Here is a 19,696-nt window from a genome sequence, read left to right as displayed (position 1 = left end):
CATACACACACCGTAACGACAATACAGCGCGCAGGACGCACGCAGCGAACACGGAAGAACAAAAACCGTTCTAAAGCACCTGTTCACTCAACACCGGGCCGCACACATACACACACCGTAACGACAATACAGCGCGCAGGACGCACGCAGCGAACACGGAAGAACAAAAACCGTTCTAAAGCACCTGTTCACTCAACACCACACATAATCCGCAATTCCGCGCATGGTTCCGACTGCGGGCTTGGTTAGCGCTTCGACTCGTCATGGCCAAGCTGCATGCCCTGCGCTCTTGTGGTAACAACGCTCAAACGAAAAGAAAATTTTAATATGTAAAACCATTCAAGTTGTCAGCTAAAAAAGCTACGGTAAAATTAAATACATCTGATATGTTTTCAAGGTGGTGCGCTTTTGCGGACGCGAATACGCGAATGGGGCTATGAATTTCCCGTGCAGCTCTGCTAGACACCATAGCTCTGCAAATGGCATCGTGCTCGGAGTTTTGCGCGGCTGACTTGCCCGCATGAATTTTACTTCCTCCGTGCACACATGCTTGGTGAGGTGAACGGTGGTCGGTGCGAACAGTTCGAAGTTTAATCGACTGAAAATTGCTCAAGGAAAGTCAGCGGCATTGCATTGCATCACGAGTGACTGGCGGCAGCCACACGGCATCGTCTCCGGTTTCGTGAACTTGTGAGAAGGTGAGCAATTTGTTCTCAAATTTTGAAAGCGGTTTTTTGTTTGTATTGTAACCCTGTGTCTCGTCGCATGTTATGTTCACGGTAACATCAGCACAACGTGCATGCGCTTTCTGTCTCTATTTGAAGTAACATTGGTCGGTCAGCGTAAACTTTTCGATTCAATTAAGCACAAGCTGTCCATGTTGGTAGTGCGTGTTGAATGTGCTTGTCCTGTCCGCTCTCCCTGTGTTCTGCGTGTTTTTCTGTGCTCCGTTTTTAGATGGATCGATACTAACTAGCCCAACTTTCTGCTTTACTGAACTCTATTTGAGATCATTCTGCGCTCGAGATGGTCTTCTGGTAATTTATTTATTACCAGGTATAGTCTAGAGATTTGGAACCGTTCATCCCACTGCAACAGTGCTGAAAAGCTGTTTTGTGTTCATGCATCTGCTGTCCTTAAACTTTTCGGCAATCATTCGCATGGTTCCTTTGGATCTGGACTACCGGCTACTGTTGCAAGGGACGCCTCGCAGCAGAGCCCCTGGGGACGCCCAGTGGGTCAGCTGTTTGTCCAGGTGCCAAGTTACCAAAGGTACCATTCCAGACATTTTTTTTTTCTGTTCATCAACCTCATATTCCTTGCAAAAATTACAGTATGTAATTGGGCACTAAAAAAATTGGTAACTTATACACATTTCAGGACAGTTCAGAGAAATGAAATGAAAATTGGTTTTTGAGGAAAGAAAATGGGGCAGTAACTGTCTCACTTCTCTCGGTGGACTCCTGAACCTAAGGGAAGGAATAAACGAGGGAGTCTAGAGAGAAATGCACATGCAGCATCAGTATTCTCTCTGTAGACTTTTCGAGACCTGGATTCATTCCTTCTAGGACAGTGCCAAGCAGTAGGTGAACTGCACACAAATTTATTTTCCTCAGGTGCAAAGTAAAGAGTGAAAATGTTGTAAGACAAATCTCTACCCTGTTTCATTCTCACTGCATTTGCTCAAAGCATAATATGAAATCCTGTATTTCTTATACCCTGGTTTCCTTTACTTTGAGCAGTAGGTATTGACAATGAACATCAAGGCAACTCCACTCTCATTGCTTATTGCTGCTTTTAGGTTTCCTCCATGATTTTCTGTTTGCTCAGTCCTGGCCTTAACATATTTTCTTCTGCTGCTTAGCTTCGAACTACTGGCTAGGTTACATGGTTCTGCTACTTCTATGTTCACTGTGAGGTTTGAGAGCTTGTTGCTTTGTTCTTTTTTTATAAGCATCTTTGTCTTCTCGAGGCTGATTGGCAGTCCGGAACAGAGACCACATGCATTGTTTATGTTAAGATGATGACATGATAGCCTAACACATCGTATCGTTGCCATTCGAGCCCCCTGTGTACTTGCTTTGTTGCACTGCGAGCAAAAAAGTTTAGTGGAAGTCGCAATGAGGCGCACTTTTGTTTAGACTAGTGGCAAAGGTTTACTGTTGCTTCGCAGTATAGTGCTCCCACCTGTTGCGCACGAGCATTTAGATGGCTGTTAAATACTACTATCAAGGATTTAGCCATTGTAATGTCGCAGGTCTGTTGTGTAGGATTTCAGGTCATTGTCTTGCACTGTCCCCGAAGCCTGTTGTGTGTCAGTTACGCCACTATGCTGTTCTATTTCTGTCCAGTGTAAAAAATATTTTCTGTGATTATGCTACACGCACAGGTTCATGGGGAAGTAAATATTTTGTGTCGCTTCAACCGGGTAATGCTTCAGAATGAACACATGCAAAAACCCATGCTGTTAAAAGCCTTGGCTTGTGTAACCCAAGTGTGAGGAGAATACTATTATGGCAGGGATTCTTGCATTGCAACCTTTTAAATTCCTTTTTTGTAAAAAGAATGACGAGAGGTTTCATGAGTTACAGCTCTCTTTCATTGCTTGCTCAGAGAAAGCGTTTATTGTAAGTAAGCAGTAGTCGCTTTTTTCTATTGTTCAAGCAGCAGCGTCAGCATGCCTCATCATTTTTGTCTTGAATGACTGAAGGTGCTTCCAGAGCATTGCCTTCTTTTTTCTTGTTGTTTATTCAGCATGCAATATTGTGTCTATAGATTGCTCTTTAGCATTATTTTGTGTTCTCCCATGCAAATTTTAGGCGACCAAATTCAGAAGCACCTTGTATTGGCCTTACATGCTCGCTATTAATGCAGAAGTAATTATATGCCACACTAAACACCAAATCTACATCCTTCAGAGTGGGTCTAGAAGCTTGTCTCCAGACTCTTGCCTTCAAGGAGTTTTTGCAGGTTTCATGTATCTGCTTGGTGTTGGAAGTGACAGCCTTGACTGATAATGATGAGCATTAGACACACATTATGCATTTACAGTTAGGCCGGAACGAAATGCGAACATACATGTGCAGTACTTTTCTACTTTGCAGCGAGGTATACATTTAGAAAGGGTTCATATATGTGTATTCGCTAGATCTCTTAACCAGAAACAGGAATCAGGCTAGCTGCATACTCAAGCTGAAATCACACAGGTGAAATATTTTGTCTTGTTCATAGGCGCTGTTTGCATTTCATTCCAGCCTGATTGTGCACTACTGCCATAGCAGGTACCCTATCTAAACGAGACACTGTCTTCTGGCAAATCATGCACATATGTTTTAGACACGTGTGTGAAGAAATGTGCAGCTACAAACATTGCATACTTGGTTATTCATAATGCTTTTTTTTCTCATGTGCATAGAACAATGATCAGCTACATTGCTTGCTTTGTTGTTCTATTTTTCTGCTAATATTAAACTACATATTAATCTCAAAGACCCGATGTTCGACTGAATGATCCTTCTGTGTCCCACTAGGAAGGCAAAAGCATCACGCCTAGGGCTCATTCACCGCCCTTCACCCCTGTTTTGGTTTCAGTCGGTCAGTTATGCTATTAATGAATGTAATCACTTTATAGGACAAGTATATATGAAAATATATTTTGGGCTAAATGAGGTTAATTATGCTATTAATGAATGTAATCACTTAATAGGACAAGTATATATGAAAATATATTTTGGGCTAAATGAGGTTAACAAGTTATCCACTGTGCACAATGGTATGGTTGGTCTTGTACATCTTTACTTGGGTGTTAATGTTTCTTTTGTGGTTGCTGTCTAAATAACTTTGCCTGCCTATTGTATCCTAAGTCCTTTTATGCCCGTCTTCCTTCCTACTGGCTCTCTCCCTTTTCAGTCATTCCTTTTTCCTTTAAACTGGCGATTGGTCACAAGCCTGCTGTGGGAATGGCAGCTAGCACTAGGCCCCCTTTTTTTTAATTGAACCTGCACTGCTAATATTAACGCTAATAGTACTGTATCAGTATTTATGTGATACTGCATTTTTTGTTATGCATAAATAGTTGGCTAAGCCAATGGTAGCAATGTTGAATATCACAATATATCATGCATATATCTTGCATGCAATATCAGTATCAGTTTATTCACTTTGGATGAAGGTTATACAAACAGGGTGATAAAAGCATCTGGGCCCTTAGCAAGCTGCTAGTTCGGGCCCATGCAATAAGTGCACAATATAGTGTACCCAGGCGTCAACATAAGAAAAAACAGTGTACATTTTATATGAATAGAAGATGTTACACAAAACTATATCAGTATATTCACTATTACGCTACCCTCTATTTCTTTCAGCTCGGCCGTTTGGCTGTCGATATTTTGTGCTGCTTTCCTAGCTTAGTCCACTCAAACTAAAACTTTGCGTTCTGTGTTGCAGGTAGAATCTACAATGAATGCCGCACTGTGTCTTGTAAGCAGGAGGCGGTGTTAATGGAGCCATGAACTTTTCTTGCGGATGACTGGCGTTGGCCTTATTATGCACTGAACCTCAAGTGTGAAGAGGAAAATGTCGTGTTGGATTTCTGCACAGGTGAGACATCATGGTGAATCTACCAGTGCGAAAAACTAGACAAGAGACAAGACAGCCGCTGAGTCGCGGCCATAGTTTATTGAAGTGAATAGGGAATACATGAAGAAGCCAAGCAACACCACAAACCACACAATTACAAATAAGCATACATGACAACATGAGTCAATGCCCCTGAACATTCCCCTGATCGAGATAGTCCAATTCATTGCGTGTTAGTGCGATAGACAACACACTTGCACATTAGTCACCGAGTCGTAAGGTGTGTCTAGCCTCAATAATCTACCATTTAATCTTCTCTGAATTTACTGCCAAAATGTGTGCTGCCAAAAGAAAAGGGTAGCAGCCTTCACATCCCTTGCAATATACAGAAAAGTTAGAACCCCTACCCTCTTGTGCTCCTGTAATCTTACATTGATACACCTTCCAGTTTGACCTATATAGACCCGACCACAAGATACAGGGTCTGATACCATGTTCATTTTACAAGGTACATATACATTTCACTCCACATGTGTACTTTTCTCTAGCCACGTTCACAGAATTATTCTTAACAATTTTACATATTTTAAACAACTTATTAGGGGCCAAGAAAATCGCTTTTCCATCATACCTTCTGGCCGCATTTTTCAATTTGTGCGACAATCTATGTATGTACGGTAACACAACCGGTCTTTTGGCATCTCGCTGGCTGGCCCCGGCCTGATTGCGCCGGTCGCCGTGAAAAGCTTTCGGCTTCCTTAACAATTTATTGTATGCTCTTGCAAATAACATGGTTAGGAAATCCTGCGTTCATTAACCTAAAATGTACTCTTGGAAACTAGTCGTCATGCTAAGAAAGCATGACTTCATCAATTCTGAGTCCAGGCTTGACAGTCCAATGCTATCTTTCACTAGCTTGTAATAGCCAACCTGTGTCCAAGTAGCAGCTTAACACTCCTGGGTGAATATCACCAGCACACATGGTGTGTGCAGATCAACTTATCAAGGTAAGGTCCAGAAACCGCAGCTCCTTTTGTGGCGACATTTGCTCCAAGGTAAACCTAAGACAAAGGCCTTGCTCCTTAAACAGATTGAGAATATGTTCACATCCCAAATTATCAGAACATTTGTAAAAGACCAGAAAATCATCAACATAGCAAAAGATTTTTTCCCCCAGTCCATGCAAGTCCTTGACAATCATTCTATACACCCTACTTAAAATATCTCTTAGCACAAGGCCCATCTTCGAACCACTACATATACCAGATTTTTGAACACATACCACACTGCAGTACTCTACAGCCATGCTCTTAAAATAAATGCTATTCACTAGCATGCTCTTCAGATGAATTTCAGAAAAGGGTTCTTGCAAAATTTTGTCTGGTTATTTGCAAAAGCATTTGTCTACTTCGCATCTTGAAGATCGGTTTCTTGTACTCAATTCGCAGCGTGGTTGAGTATCTGAAGAATGGCAATCCAGCAGATTGTCTGGTGGTTAGTGTCGATGTAGAACTATTTTATTCCATCCCATATGAGGACCTTATGAAAAGCTTGTGAATGTGTATATCGGAGCACAATGATGAGCTTGTGTTTAGGAACAGGTGCGTAGTAGTCTTTTTTTGGACTTACTTCCTTTTATTTGAAGAGCATGTTTCTGGAGTATGGCTGTGCGGCATATGTTCAAAAGTCTAGTATATGTATCGATTGAATGCCTCTGTGCTAAGTAATATTCTCTTAAGCAGGGTGGATGGAGTGATTGCCAAGAACTTGCATGGGCTGGGGGAAAATCTTTCACTGCGTCTGATTTTCTGGTCTTTTACAAAAGGTTGCGATAGTGTGGGACCTGTGCATATTGTCAAGTTGTTTAAGGAGCAAGGCCTTTCTTTAACTTAGCATTTCCTTAGAGGAAATGTCCCATCAAAAAGAGCTGTGGTTTCTGGGCTTCACCTTGATGTTCTGCACATGCCATGTATGCTGCCGATATTCACCCAGGAGTGTCAAGCAGCTACTTGACTATTGGCCGAACTATTCTAAGCTAGTGAAAGATAGCATTGCGTCATCTAGGCTAGGCTCGGTATTGATGAAGTGATGCTTTCACAGCATGACAAGTGGTCTCCATGAGCAGATTTTAAGGCTTACGAAAGCATTATTCCCCAACCATGCTATTGCAGGAGTGTGTGATAAATTGTTAAAGCTGAGCGTATAAGATTGATCAAGTTGGTCAGACATGCTAAAGGTAAGAATGGCATAGCATCATGTAACGAGGACAGCAGGAGAGCACACACGCATTAGTGCCAACCTTGGAGCAGATACAGAATCCAAGAGCATGTGCTTGACATTCAGCGTTGGCAGTCAAGGGTCGGGCTCATTCAATCTTGAATGTTCAAATCAGTGTTTTCTCATTTCCTTGACTGCCAGTGCTGATTGTCAAGCACGTGCTCTTGGATTCTGTATACACTCCAAGGTTGGCACTTGTGCGTGTGCTTGTTGTCCTGCTGTCCTTATTACTTGATGCTGCGCCATTCTTCTCTTTAGCATGTTAAAGCTAAAACCCTTTCACAGGGATTGGCAGGATACGGCCAGGGCCAGCCATCGAGATACCAAAAGATCGACTGTGTTACTGTACATACGTAGATTGTCGCACAATTTGAAAAATGTGGTCAGAATGTATGACGCAGAAATGGTGCTTTTGGCCCCTAATAAGTTGTCTACAAACTGTAAAATTGTTAAGAATAATTTTGTGAATTTGGTCCGGGAAAACTTGTAAAATGTATGTGGTGTATCGGATACTGTTATCTTGGGGTTGGGTTTATGTTGGTCAAACTCGAAGGTGTGTGAATGTAAGACTACGGGAGCACAAGAGATATTTGGATATTGGTAGGGGTTCTAACTTATCTGTACATCGCAAGGAATGTGAAGGCTGCTAGCCATTCCTTTTGGCAACACTCATTTTGGCGATACATTCGGAGCAGATTAACCGGAAAATTATCGAGGCTAGACACATCTTATGACTCGGTGACAAATCTGTGAGTGTGCTGTCCATCGTGTTCATATGCAACGAGTTGGACTATCTAGATGAGAGGAAAGTTAAGAGCGATCTTTTACTCATGTTGTGGTATAGCATATCTGTAACTGTGTGGTTTGTGGTGTTGTTTGGCTTTTCTATGTACTCCCTGTTTACTTCAATAAACTTCAGTTGCGAGTCAACGCCTGCTTTGTCTCCTTTCTTGTCATTGTCTCGTGCTGGTAGGTTCACGTACTTGCAGAGTAGATTCACTGAATTGTATACTTGCAGAGGCTTGTGAAGAAAAACCAGAGGAATTTTCTTTCCTTTGTCTGGAATGGAAGTTAAAATTTTTTTTCGCATTGCTAGATGGTTGCAGCATGAAATTCCATTCTGGAAGGGTAAACCCACTAAATTGTACATTTTGTGTGCAAGGGTACTGATGCTTGCATGAAACTGAAAACATTCGTCCAGGCTATCTGGCTAGCTTTCTTCTTCCTTGTGCCCAGATTTTTTTAAACAATACTTTGTCAGATTTATTTTGACCAGAATTTCTAACATGTTAATTATACCACATTTTGTGATCATATACAACAAAATTAAAACATGATGATCACTGGTGTATGGTTTAGTCTGGGGTAGAATGATGAGAAGTACCTAGTATATAGTAAAATTTAATATTACTAGTCTAACATGAACAAAATTGCTCTTTTTTTTAGTGGAAAATTTTGCTACCAGAGAGTCGGAGCGGCATGGCATGATGAAGACTTGGACAATGTGCATTCCAAAGTACCTGTATTCATGTCGGCACGAGAGCTTGCGCACAGTGCTTCAAACAGTTGGTGAGTACCTTGGTGCTGTGCTTTTGCTTAAATAGATAGGTAGATATTTTATTTTAAATGTGCCTGAACAGCCAATTGGCCTAAACGAGTGCACACTAAGCCAATACAAACACCATGACGTGAACAGACATAATACAGAAAAATGGTCACAAATACGATGATAATAATAGTAAAGAAAAACAAGCATAATGAATAAACAATGAAAGCAGGAAATTAGGCAAATATTTCTGTGTCATAAAAAGTTGAATTGTGTTATTTGCAAACGAGTCATTGGCGAAATGGCATGCATGTCAGGATAAAATCTATCATGGCATTTGGTGGTTTTTCCCTGAGGCACACGAAATCGCAGTGACATCAATAACGGCTCACAGTCAATAGAGCCGAGCACAACTTTATGTAGAAAATCCATGTCATAAAGAGTAGACATACCAAGGTCTGCTAGAAGAAAGTCGTGGTCTTAGAAACGACAGCGCTCAATATATCTATCACAAAGGATGCATACAATCTTCTGCTGAACATTTTCGATTTCATCGCCAGAGGTAACAGAGGCACTATTCTAAGCTACTGATGCAAACTCAAGACGTGGCATCACGAGAGCACAGTAGCCAAATTATGTTTTTAATCTGAATAAGAGTGTGTATCTGAAAATTTGAGCAAAAATTGAGTAGCATTTAGATATTCTTGCACGAAATACCACTGTTAAAATTGGTTATAAATGATATGTCTCACATGTACACTTATCTGCTGAATATAGTAAGCATGGCTTGCGACCTGAGTGCCTCCGATGTATGAAAAAAATGGCCAGGTTACTGCATGACGCGTGGAGCAACCCAGTGTAGCACATTCAGGCTTCATGGAGTGGAGAATGAAGGCAGTAATAACTTTAAGAACAGAAAATACAGGCCCAGGAAGCTGACAGAACACACTGACACTCGGTGCATGAAGGGCATTATGGAGTTGCCTGTCGTGTCGTGCAAGATGGAGGTCGCACAGACAGATGTTAAACATGAGTCGATGCAGATACCTTCTGTCATTACGTAGTACTCACTGCAGAACTCAACAAAAAAGAAGCAAAGGTAACAGCTGAGCATGGCCAGACTCTTGTGCTTTCCTCCGCAAGCAATCTGGAAGCACAACTCTTCGAAGTCTTTTATGCTTTCACTCGACATATACATCATCACTGCATGTGTCGAGGAAAAGTACATACCCTTAATGTCAAATGACATAGCACTTACAGGACCCAGTAACAGCTTACTGAGGTGTTCTGATGCATCTACAGGGCACCTCATGAGAGATTCTTAGGCTTCAGAGCACTCAATCTACAGGGCGCCTCATGAGAAATTCTTAGGCTTCAGAACACTCAGCTCTTGCAGAAATTGTTTCAAAGTTTGTTGCCACATGGACCTCTTCTTAATAATGACCCTAAAAGCGAGCCTTCCTTTAGTGTCACAAAAAAAGGCCTAGGACATGGGTCTTTTTTGCTCCTTCATTAGAACCAAAATGTTTGCGAGCGAGATCTTTCACAGATATGGAATGATTTCACGAAATGTCAAAGGGAAGACTGAAGCTGTGCGAAGCAATACCAGCAACAGCCCTGCCGCGGTGGCTCAGTGGTTACGGCGCCCGGCTGCTGACCCGAAAGACGTGGGTTCGATCCCGGCCGCGGCGGCCAAGTTTCGATGGAGGAGAAATTCTAGAGGCCCGTGTGCTGTGCGATGTCAGTGCACGTTAAAAAACCCCAGGTGGTCGAAATTTCCGGAGCCCTTCAACACGGCGTCCCTCATAGCCTGAGTTGCTTTGGGACATTAAACCCTAATAACCAAACCAAGCGATACCAGTTACAAACACATCACAGCTGTTGAAGAAGCTGAAAGATTCATGCCTTCATCCTTTTTCTTCATCAGACACATGACTACACTTTGTCTTTCTGGGCCATCATTTTGAAAAGGTTAACATGGCAGCGGCCTTCGGTTAAATTTCTGCAAGGAGCCCTTTGTGGAAACTTAAGCATCTGTTCTTCGTGAGGCGCACTGCAGAGATATTTGAATACCTTAGTGAGCTGCAACCAGCACCTGTGGCTGCATTTTCACTGACATCAGAGATTAGTACATTTTCGTGCAGATGCTGAGATAATGGAAACTATGACTGAAAGCATAAGGTTTCGGGGCAGTATGCTTCCTGATTGCTTGTGGGGAAGTGCTGGGTAACCACCAATCCAATGGGTACAAGCTTTCTCCTCACCTGGTGCTCGTCTCCTTTAGGGTGAAATGCCTGCCAAATGGTTCGTTGCCCCACCTTGAGATGAAGAAAATACCTTGTGCCATGGTGCTCTTTGTCCTCAGATTCCCTCGCGCCATCAAAAATCAATCATCATCATGCTTGTGGGCAAGTGTCTGGCCTTTTTCAGATGTTACCAATGTTCCTTGCTCACTAAGTTGTGCATTGGGTACTATGTAATGAAAGGCATCTGCATTGAATTGTATTTGGCACCCATCCTTAGCTACATTATATTTGCACAAAATTGTAGACAACCGTAAAGACTTTCATGCACACAGTGGTGTCCGAGTAAGCGCATTTTGTCTGCTTCTTCCTGGCCCTGTGGTTTCTGCTGTTTACTCTTATGAGAAATAAATTTTAGGCAATGAATCATGTTGGTTTGGTTCTCAGTAAATGGCTTTTACAAGCTTCTACGAAAGCCGATTGCTCAATAGCGGATGGTTCAAATGTATTTGTGAAATTTATAATAGGTGTTGTGTGGCTACTAAATGAGGATTTTTTTATCTTTTCAGATGGATCCGAAAGCAATTTTTAGAGGTACAATCTGTGCAATTTGTCATGAAAATAAAACGTATGTACTTGTACTCAACCAAACACTTGCCACTCTTTCATTCTAAGTTGCATTCTTTGTACGTGTGCAATACATAAAATGCATGAAAGTCTTGTACATAATACTTATTTCCTCGGCCTCTGGACTGCTATATCTGCAGTGAACGTTCTGGGCAGAAGCTATACACAGATGCATGTGCATGTACTACTGAAAGTATTATAGAGAGCAAAAATAACAGACCCCTGCCAGCGCGGGCCGATCTGTGCCAAACTGCATGCAAGCGCCGCTTGACGAAGCACTCCAGATGCTGAGACGAGCGCAGTGGCACGCAATGCGTAGCGCTCCTCGAGATGGGCGCACGCCACTGCGCTGGTCTCGGCACTAGGAGCGCTTCGTCAGGCGGTGCTCACATGCAGTTTGGCGCGGATCGGCACGCGCTGGCAGGGGTCTATTATTTTTGCTCTCGATAGTACATAATTACAATGCAGATTATTTCCGTTCTAGATCAGATGACTTCCAAGTGAACGGAGGAAGTATGCATACACATTACGGGACCTTTAATAAGAACACAACAGAAGCATTCGTTGCAAAGAAACGATTTCATTCTCGTTCATAGCATAGCGTAACTTTCCGTTACCAAGAATGTGACAACCGTCGGACGGAGTCGCTGTATTCATGTTGCGGAAAACCCTCCGGCAACGCATTACCAGCGGGTTTCTCTGTACTGAGGAGCATTTTTTTTTACAGTGTAGCGTACACACCTTGTAGCATCTAGTCGACCGACGTTCGTAACCACTTAAAAATATACCGGGTAGCCTATAGATTAAAACAGAAGGGAACGGCGCAATAAGTACAGCGTGCTTGATGAATTTTTTTGTACAGTTGAGATACGGGCTGACTAATTTAAACTAAGCTTTCTGGTAGCAAGGACATGGTGATTAAAACTTCTACAAGTGCTTTTTGTTTTAGCTGAGATAATTAAGCATTACCTGTTGTTTAGTACGCCTAAAATTTGTACAGAGGGTAAAACGCTTGCCTAGAACACGTTCTTGGCCTGTTTGGCGCTGAACACATGATACATAGCAATAACATTTCATTAAAAATGGTCTGGATGTAAGCATGTGCAGTTAAACTCATAGTATTTCATCGTCATTTTTTGCCTGGCTGAAGGCAGCGGCTTCAGGAGCTGCGGAACGCTCAATTCGGTCGCTCTAGACATGTGTTTTGCCCTCTGTACATTCTGCAAGTGTTAAGAAAGACTAGTCTTTACCACGGCGTGTTGAGAAAAAGGTCCGCAGAGGGTGATGCAGCTGTATGCCCCACTTCTGAAGAAAAAGAAAAAAGTGTGGTGTAGTAATAATAGAACTTGCCCATCTCTTTGCAAAATTCGCGAAAACCCGAATTATGTGCGCGATTAACATGCACCTTTACACCTGAACAGTTTACGCTAACTTAGAAAACGCTCACGCGCTTCAGCCACATAGCGTGAATTTTTGCCTTTCTCCCCATTTACCTCACATTTCGAATCTCAGAAAGCACTAAAACTTTTCATTCTAGTTTTTCAGAAAGAAATAAAGACGAGGAAACAGTACCTCATACTATACTGTACCCGTCAGTGGTGGAAACGCATCGATGACGGGAATAGAAGTAAAGTTTCGGGTTTGTTTTAATGCGTGAGCATTACAGGGCACATGTTGCGGAGAAAGTGAAGCCCTAGGTGACTCCCTAGGATTGAAGCCCTGAACCCCTGCCCACCAGGTTATGAGCAAAGTGCGCTCCGTGGCAGGTGGCAGTTAAATTAATGATGAGTCGCGAGAGGTTGCCGGGGAAGAGCAACCTAGGTCAGATAAGCCTCGCCAATGTTAGCATATGCCATCGTAGAACAGTAGCGCATCGATTAGCCGCTGAACCACTGTACCAGGAGTGGTATGAGCGCGGCCAGGTAACAAGAACGAAGATAAAAAAATACAAAGAAATTGGTTTGTGGTCAATGGGTGAAGTTCGTAACGGCGACTGCTCAAGCATTTACTTCGTCTCGCCCAAAAGAGCACCATTGAGATTTTTTTTTTTGTGAGAAAAGGCTTCTTTTGAAGCTCTTCTGGCCCTTTTATGAGCGCGGACATAATGTCAATTGTGTTCTCATATACCAGCACACGTTGCAGACGCGTGCTGGCATGCACGCGTCTGCACGCGCGAATTGTAAAGGTATACGCTTGTTATATGAGCTTGTATTTAAAGCAATTTCTGAGACTACGGTAGAGCGGCGAAAAAGCATTCGTTCAGCAGGCAAATGTGTGCGGCCTCTCGGTGGTCGTAAGTGCGGCGAATTTTGTGGTTTCGTTGGTATTGTCCTGGATAACTTTCCAACGACATCCAGCTTAATCGACCATTCACATTAAGTGTAAAAAAAAAACTTTTATTGCGAAAGCAATACTACTCCCAAGAATGGCCTTTCGCGTAGCGGCGGCCACTTGACACGTTTGACCTTTAGAATGAACCCTGACGTCATACCATGCCTAGTGACGTCACAGCGTGACGTCATACCAGGAGCGAGAGACGGCCTACCAACTCGGCTCGTCGGATAACGGCGGCCGCTTGGCACGGCGCGCCGCGCTCCTCCCGCTAGAGGCGCTAGTGACATTATGGCGTACCAGGAGCGAGAGACGGGCTACCAACTCGGCTCGTAGGGTAACGGCGGCCGTTTGGCACGGCGCGCCGCGCTCTTCCCACTAGAGGCGCTGCATGTGCAGTATAAAACACCTGCTTTCGCAACCTACCATGCTTAACCAACGCTAAGCCCCCGCCAATTTTTTATTGCTCCGGTCACCGAAGCCACTGCTGGCAAAGCTATAGTGGTTTTAGAACAGACTCTTTGCGTAGTGACTGTCTTTATATCTTCAAGTGTATGCGATGTTATGAAACTGCATAAGCCATTGCACTCTGTACTGATTACGCCGCTTGTTTGCCGTTCTTTGATGTCCTTAAAGCGCAGCAAAGCTAAGCGTGGTGATGCCGTTCTCGAACGATTCGTTGGCTTTGACTGTTATGAGTTCGAAGCGCGGCAAGAAATATACTGAGCTTAGGATTGTAAGCTTATTTGGAACTGCTAACTGCTTAGCGCCGAGTCAGCTAAATTTGTCTGCCACCTCTGCCAATGCACACTTGGCCTTAAGGAAAATAAAACCACCCAAAAGGAGACACGCAGGAAACTGGGAAGGAGATAGGAATACAGCCTCTCTTCCGTCTTCTTCCCAGTTTTCTGTGTGCGTCTTCTTTTGGCTGGGTTTATTTGCTTTAAGGCAATGCATCAGCTATCCCAACGAAGTGTTTTACCAGAGCACTCTGCTTCTGTGATATTTTCGGCTCTTCTTTTAATTTTGCGTTTGCTCTGTTTCTGACGATGGAGTGCTATAGCACTTTTCTTTTAAAAACACTATATGCATTACTCTGTGTGTTGACTCTGTCACTCTCTCTGTGCGTGTCGTAGGCCGTGGCATTTGACTCGTTTTGGGACGGGGGATGCCGGCATGTGTGGCGGGGGTGGCTATTTTAAGCACCTCGAAAAACATGCGAAATGCAGTTCGTCTACCCTCTCACCCGCACCCTTCGCGTCTGTCACTCGTTCATCCATGTCGCGGTCTCCCGGCGTTGGTAAGTATGCTTTTAGCTTTGATACGCGGCTGAAAGGTGCTTTGGAAAATACTCGCGCAACCATCTCTCTAAGAGTCTTGCGGAAGGCATAGCATGAGTTTCCTTTTAGCGGCTGCTACATTATTAAGCGATGTCAAAAAGCTTGACCCAGCGTATTATGGGGCAGAGGAAAGCAACTGAACCTGCGTTGTTTCCTTATGCGAGCGCTGCATCTCATATGATGGTTAATTAGAGGCCGCAAAACGAGCCCTAGAATCGTTACTAATTTGTTGTGATCTCTTCTTACTTTCTATTTACCTTCTTAGCAGTTGAAGGTAATGGTCGCTGAATGCATTACACCAGTTCAGCTGCGGGGTTCGGACTACTCCTGAAAGAAAAATTATGTGTACTCTGAACATATTTGGCTTTGAAGGTAATGTGTGTGCTCTCTAGTTCCCACACAGTGATTGCGAACAAGCGCAGCTATAACCGTAGCATTCTGTTCGGCTTTTTCTGGGGAGGACGCGAAATCTGCGTGCTGACGCCATGGATGTCTCTGTTTAACACTTAGATGGTGAAAGAGTGCTTATTTGTGCTTTTAATACCGAATGACTGTGAGGTGAATAATTTAGGCTTTGGCATTGAAGATTTCACAGGGTTTGTGCCTATTTGAGTATTTGCGTATACCACAGTTGACGCTGCGCAGCCTGGACGCTTTGGTTTCCTGGTTTCGAAAGCTTTGCCTGGATATTTAATGGACGTGCAGTTCGCAACAACCTACGGTGCGAATGCGTGGTGACGTGTGACAAACCTCTCCACGATCTTTTCTTGCAGCGTCCAGTGAACACCATAGTGAATATTAATATTGGCACTGGGAATTAAATGGAGAGAAAGAGCGCTTCTTAGATTATATATTATATAATATTTATTGCCATATTATACAAAAGTTGTTTTGAATTGGTCACACGTATCAATTCAAACTTACGAAACGTGTCATCGTAGAATCTGGTTTGTGGCCAAGGAATGCCTTATAAAGAAAGTGCACGTGTAAGGGACAACGGTAAATTGCTTTTTCAGTTCCTATAACACTATTTTATTTTGCCCGCGACCCGTTTTCAATATTCCCGAAGATGGTCGACAGTAGTGTAATAGTTATAGGTACAAGAACAATATTTAGGAAAGGTGGTGAAGCTGTATTTTCACTTTTGAATTGCATAAACATGCGCATGTCAGGCAGACTTCCAACGTTTCGCGCGGGGCGCTTCAATATTCTGAAATTTAGTCGTTTTGAAATGGCGGTGCACGGGAACGAGCGTTATTATGGGACAAAAAACTTGGCTGAAACCGAATGGGGAGGAAGAAAAAACTGCCCAGGCGCGATCTATAGGGGTATGTAAATAGTACCTTTTCCCGACATAATCGAATACGGATACAGTGGCTTTGCTACGAATCGAATACGAATAGTTTGATTAAAAACCGAATTGACATTTGCTCTAATATTCGCTACTTCTACGAAGAGTGCAAAAAGAGCAATTGTGCGAAACATTGAAGCGCCGGCGAAAGTGGTGCGGTCATCATTACTGTGATCAGCCTGACTACGTTCGCTGAACGATAAGCGCTTCTCCCACTCCAATATCTCTGTAATTAACCGTGTCTTGCGCCAGCTGCCACCCCCTATTCCGCAAACTTCTTCTTCTTCCTTTGTTTTTATACTTATTTCGCTGTCATGACCCGGGTCTGCGGTCGCTACCTGCCCTAAGTAGAGTTGTTCCCTTACCACTCACAGCACCTCGCTGCGGTGCGTTGCTATAATTAAAAGGCGCAACAGTAATCTCCACTAAGTGGTCGCAACACGAAGCCAGTATATTAAATCTATGGCCGCCAAGTGATGCATGTAGGATAATTACTTTTTGGTTTTTGCTGACGAAAGAGAAACTGCAGCTGATGATAGCTACGTACGTACACGAGCCATTACCTCCGAGGTCGGGCGTCAAGACAGCGTGTGCTGAACTTGCTCGATCCCGGCCGCGTCGTGCAGTGGTATAAGTCATGCGTGAGTAGTCTGAATGCCGTCTCACGAATAGACCGCGTCGTGGCACTGAACCCTTCATCCCAGCATTCCACGTCTTCTAATCGCGACAGGATGGCACGCCGCGCCGGTGTTGGGCGCGTTTTTGGAACAGCCGTCGAAGATAAATATGGCGGGCCCTATTCGATTTTCGTGTCAGTTATTCCAAAAGTATTGGTAAAGGTCTGAACCTATTCGATTTGTTGCGAACAATTTTGAACATAGCATATTTGATTCGTTCGAATAATCTAATAGGACAACATTCGATTCTCTATTACAAATTTTCGAATATTAGCACATCCCTACCTGCCTAACTTTGCCCCGAACATTTGTTCTGTAAATTAGAAAATAAAAGCAAAACAAATGCGCATAACAAACTGCCAGTTGTTAGGCGTGTGTGTCAGCTTACTCACCGCTGTCTCTTTCAGCCCTCTTTTGTTGCCATGGCACAAGTACTGTCTCATATTTTTGAGCGCTTTATTGAAGTTTTCAGTGCACGTCTGCGTTATTTTGGTTCGTGCTTGCGTTTTCATAGCACTGGCTACTCTTGCAGCAAATTTCTGAGCTGCAGAGTTCGTCCCATAGAGAACAGCCTGGCGAACCTCCCTGAAAGGGTCTGGAAAGCACCTCAACGTGAACATCTCTCCTCGGTCGTGGATAATGAATTCGCTTTTAGCGCTCGTACTGTAGACACATTCAGCTTGGTTAGTGTGCGTATAATCTGCCTATATTTATAATGGTATGCCACAGACACACTGAGCATCATTCCTTTCTTCTTTAATTTTTTAGAAGGGCACAATCTCTTTTTTATGACTGCATTTTTTTTCTGAAATGAGATTTGTCCCCGGAATATTAATTTCTTCGTTTTGTCATTGATATTGCCCTGAGCATTCATGAAAACTCGCATTCCCAGAAAAGAGTGAAGCACGAGCTCTGTGCCATTGTCCTAAAATTCGAGAAGAGCGCTGGAAATGATGCAACAGCGATTAGGCCATTCAGGCTACGCTTTGGCTAAAACTGGGCTCATACAGGCCTACAAGCCACGTGGGCAGCACCACGTCACACAATAACCCTCAGTTTCTGCCCAATTTTGATTTTTATTGTTTGCGGTGCGCTCCACGCGATACGGTGATGTAGCGAGTAAGCAGCGATATAAACAGAGCACTGTGTAAGCCAGCAAGCAGTCACTGTGCGCCCCAGTTATAACACTGCATACGGTGCATAAAAATTGCACACAGTACGGGCACGAACAATTCTCATATCTGATTCTGTTCAGACCAACATGAATCCCAGTGTTATCCGGACTGCTGAGAGAGCAAACTATAAACAGCTTCTCAACCATGGAAATCAATTCGGAAAGGTGCCACTACAGTACAGAACGTCTGTGAACATACCACGAGGGGAATGAAGTTTCGGAAGGACGCCTATATATCAGTGCGGTTATCCAACATGCGCGTTTTTCACGCATGAACAGCTCTGATTAGGTTTTGCGTGATGTTAAAATTGAATTAAAATTTGGCTGTCACCTTTTTCGTCCTCACATAGGATACTCCCGATAATATCTGTCCACCACGCGCCAAGTTCCATGCACCACAGACGCCCCGAACTTTCTGGCGAACGTATGTACACGCGCCTACACCTCCGTCCCGCGCACACCACCATTTTGCGCGAGCTGAGCGAGCCTTTGGTATAAGTGTCGAGTACAAGAGGTTTGCTTCCAAGTTCTACAGTGGGCCTCTAACGACATCCGTGCAAGTCTTAACTTTCGGAACGGTGAAGATGGAAGTTCATCTCTCCGTCGAAAATTTAGAACGCTGGCGATGAACAACTAACCAAACAGCATGGGCTAGAAACAAATCCAAGCAAGCGGCCAGGCGCACGCGTTTTTCATGGGCACCCTGTGTTCATTAAGCCAGAAGTTTTCCTGTGCGCGCCGCCCGCCGCACACTCTGCGCCTCGCCAGCCTCCGTTTCCGCAGCCGCTCATTCCGCGCACTGAGCACCCGCTTTCGTGGCATTAAGTTCTTCTCTTTTTTTTTTTCACATCTCGCACTGAAGAAAACTTTAGTCATTTTTTGCTCTTAGTAAAATACATACTATGGCTCTTTGTGTTGATGTTGATGTTTATTCGACAGCAGAAGATGAACTTGTTGCTGAGAAAATTGCATTTAAAATTTTTTTCTTTCATCGATTCGAACTCATGTCATCTACACCGGAAAAGTTTCTTTGATCAAAGTATTCAAGTAAACGCAGGTGCAGCCAAGCCTCGGAAATCCACGCTCAAGGAACCTTGTCAACGCATCGCAGTTTACTGGAGAAATCGGGCTGCGATAGTGACAGTGTGCATTCAATACAAGAATATTTTGGCGAAAAGGAAACCAGGCATTTTAAAAATTCGCGTTTGGACTTCATACCCCTGTAACCCAAAGAACAAGGAATGTACGCTGGTACTTTTCTCAAATACTAGATGATTCCGGAAACTCGGCAGACAGTGCAAGCATATAAGTAGAAAATTGTAATATCGAAACAAGCCAACGACGTATAGACGTCTTGCATAAACCACCACTAACACGGGCAAGAAAAAGTTTGACTTAACTAGGAGGCAGAATGTTAACAAGACTTACCCGCGGCAGGGTACAAATTAGCAAGAACTTCAAGATCAAGCTGTTTTGAAAAATGAGGCTGCGTACAACTTAATAATAGTGGACAAACATATTACTCTGCCCGAAAATAATCTGCCGGCACTAA

At 43.5% G+C, this 19,696-nt stretch overlaps 1 long non-coding RNA gene across 2 annotated transcripts; it reads left to right on the top strand.

The window, feature by feature from the left end:
• The first annotated feature begins 393 nt into the window (after positions 1-393).
• Positions 394-11,295, top strand: LOC149342701 (uncharacterized). Of its 2 annotated transcripts, none has more exons than XR_016283068.1 (4): positions 394-1,272; positions 4,447-4,599; positions 8,302-8,424; positions 10,686-11,295. It is a non-coding gene; the product is annotated as an uncharacterized LOC149342701 (long non-coding RNA). The 2 variants fall into 2 exon arrangements; XR_016283067.1 differs by having other exon boundaries at positions 398-1,272; positions 11,214-11,295.
• The last annotated feature ends 8,401 nt before the right edge of the window (positions 11,296-19,696 follow it).

Source organism: Amblyomma mixtum, chromosome 5, assembly GCF_055824585.1.
Source record: "Amblyomma mixtum isolate Tamu chromosome 5, ASM5582458v1, whole genome shotgun sequence".
Taxonomy (NCBI): Eukaryota; Metazoa; Arthropoda; class Arachnida; order Ixodida; family Ixodidae; genus Amblyomma; species Amblyomma mixtum.
The sequence above is the reverse complement of the archived record's forward strand: the minus strand, read 5'-3'. Positions and strand labels throughout refer to the sequence as shown.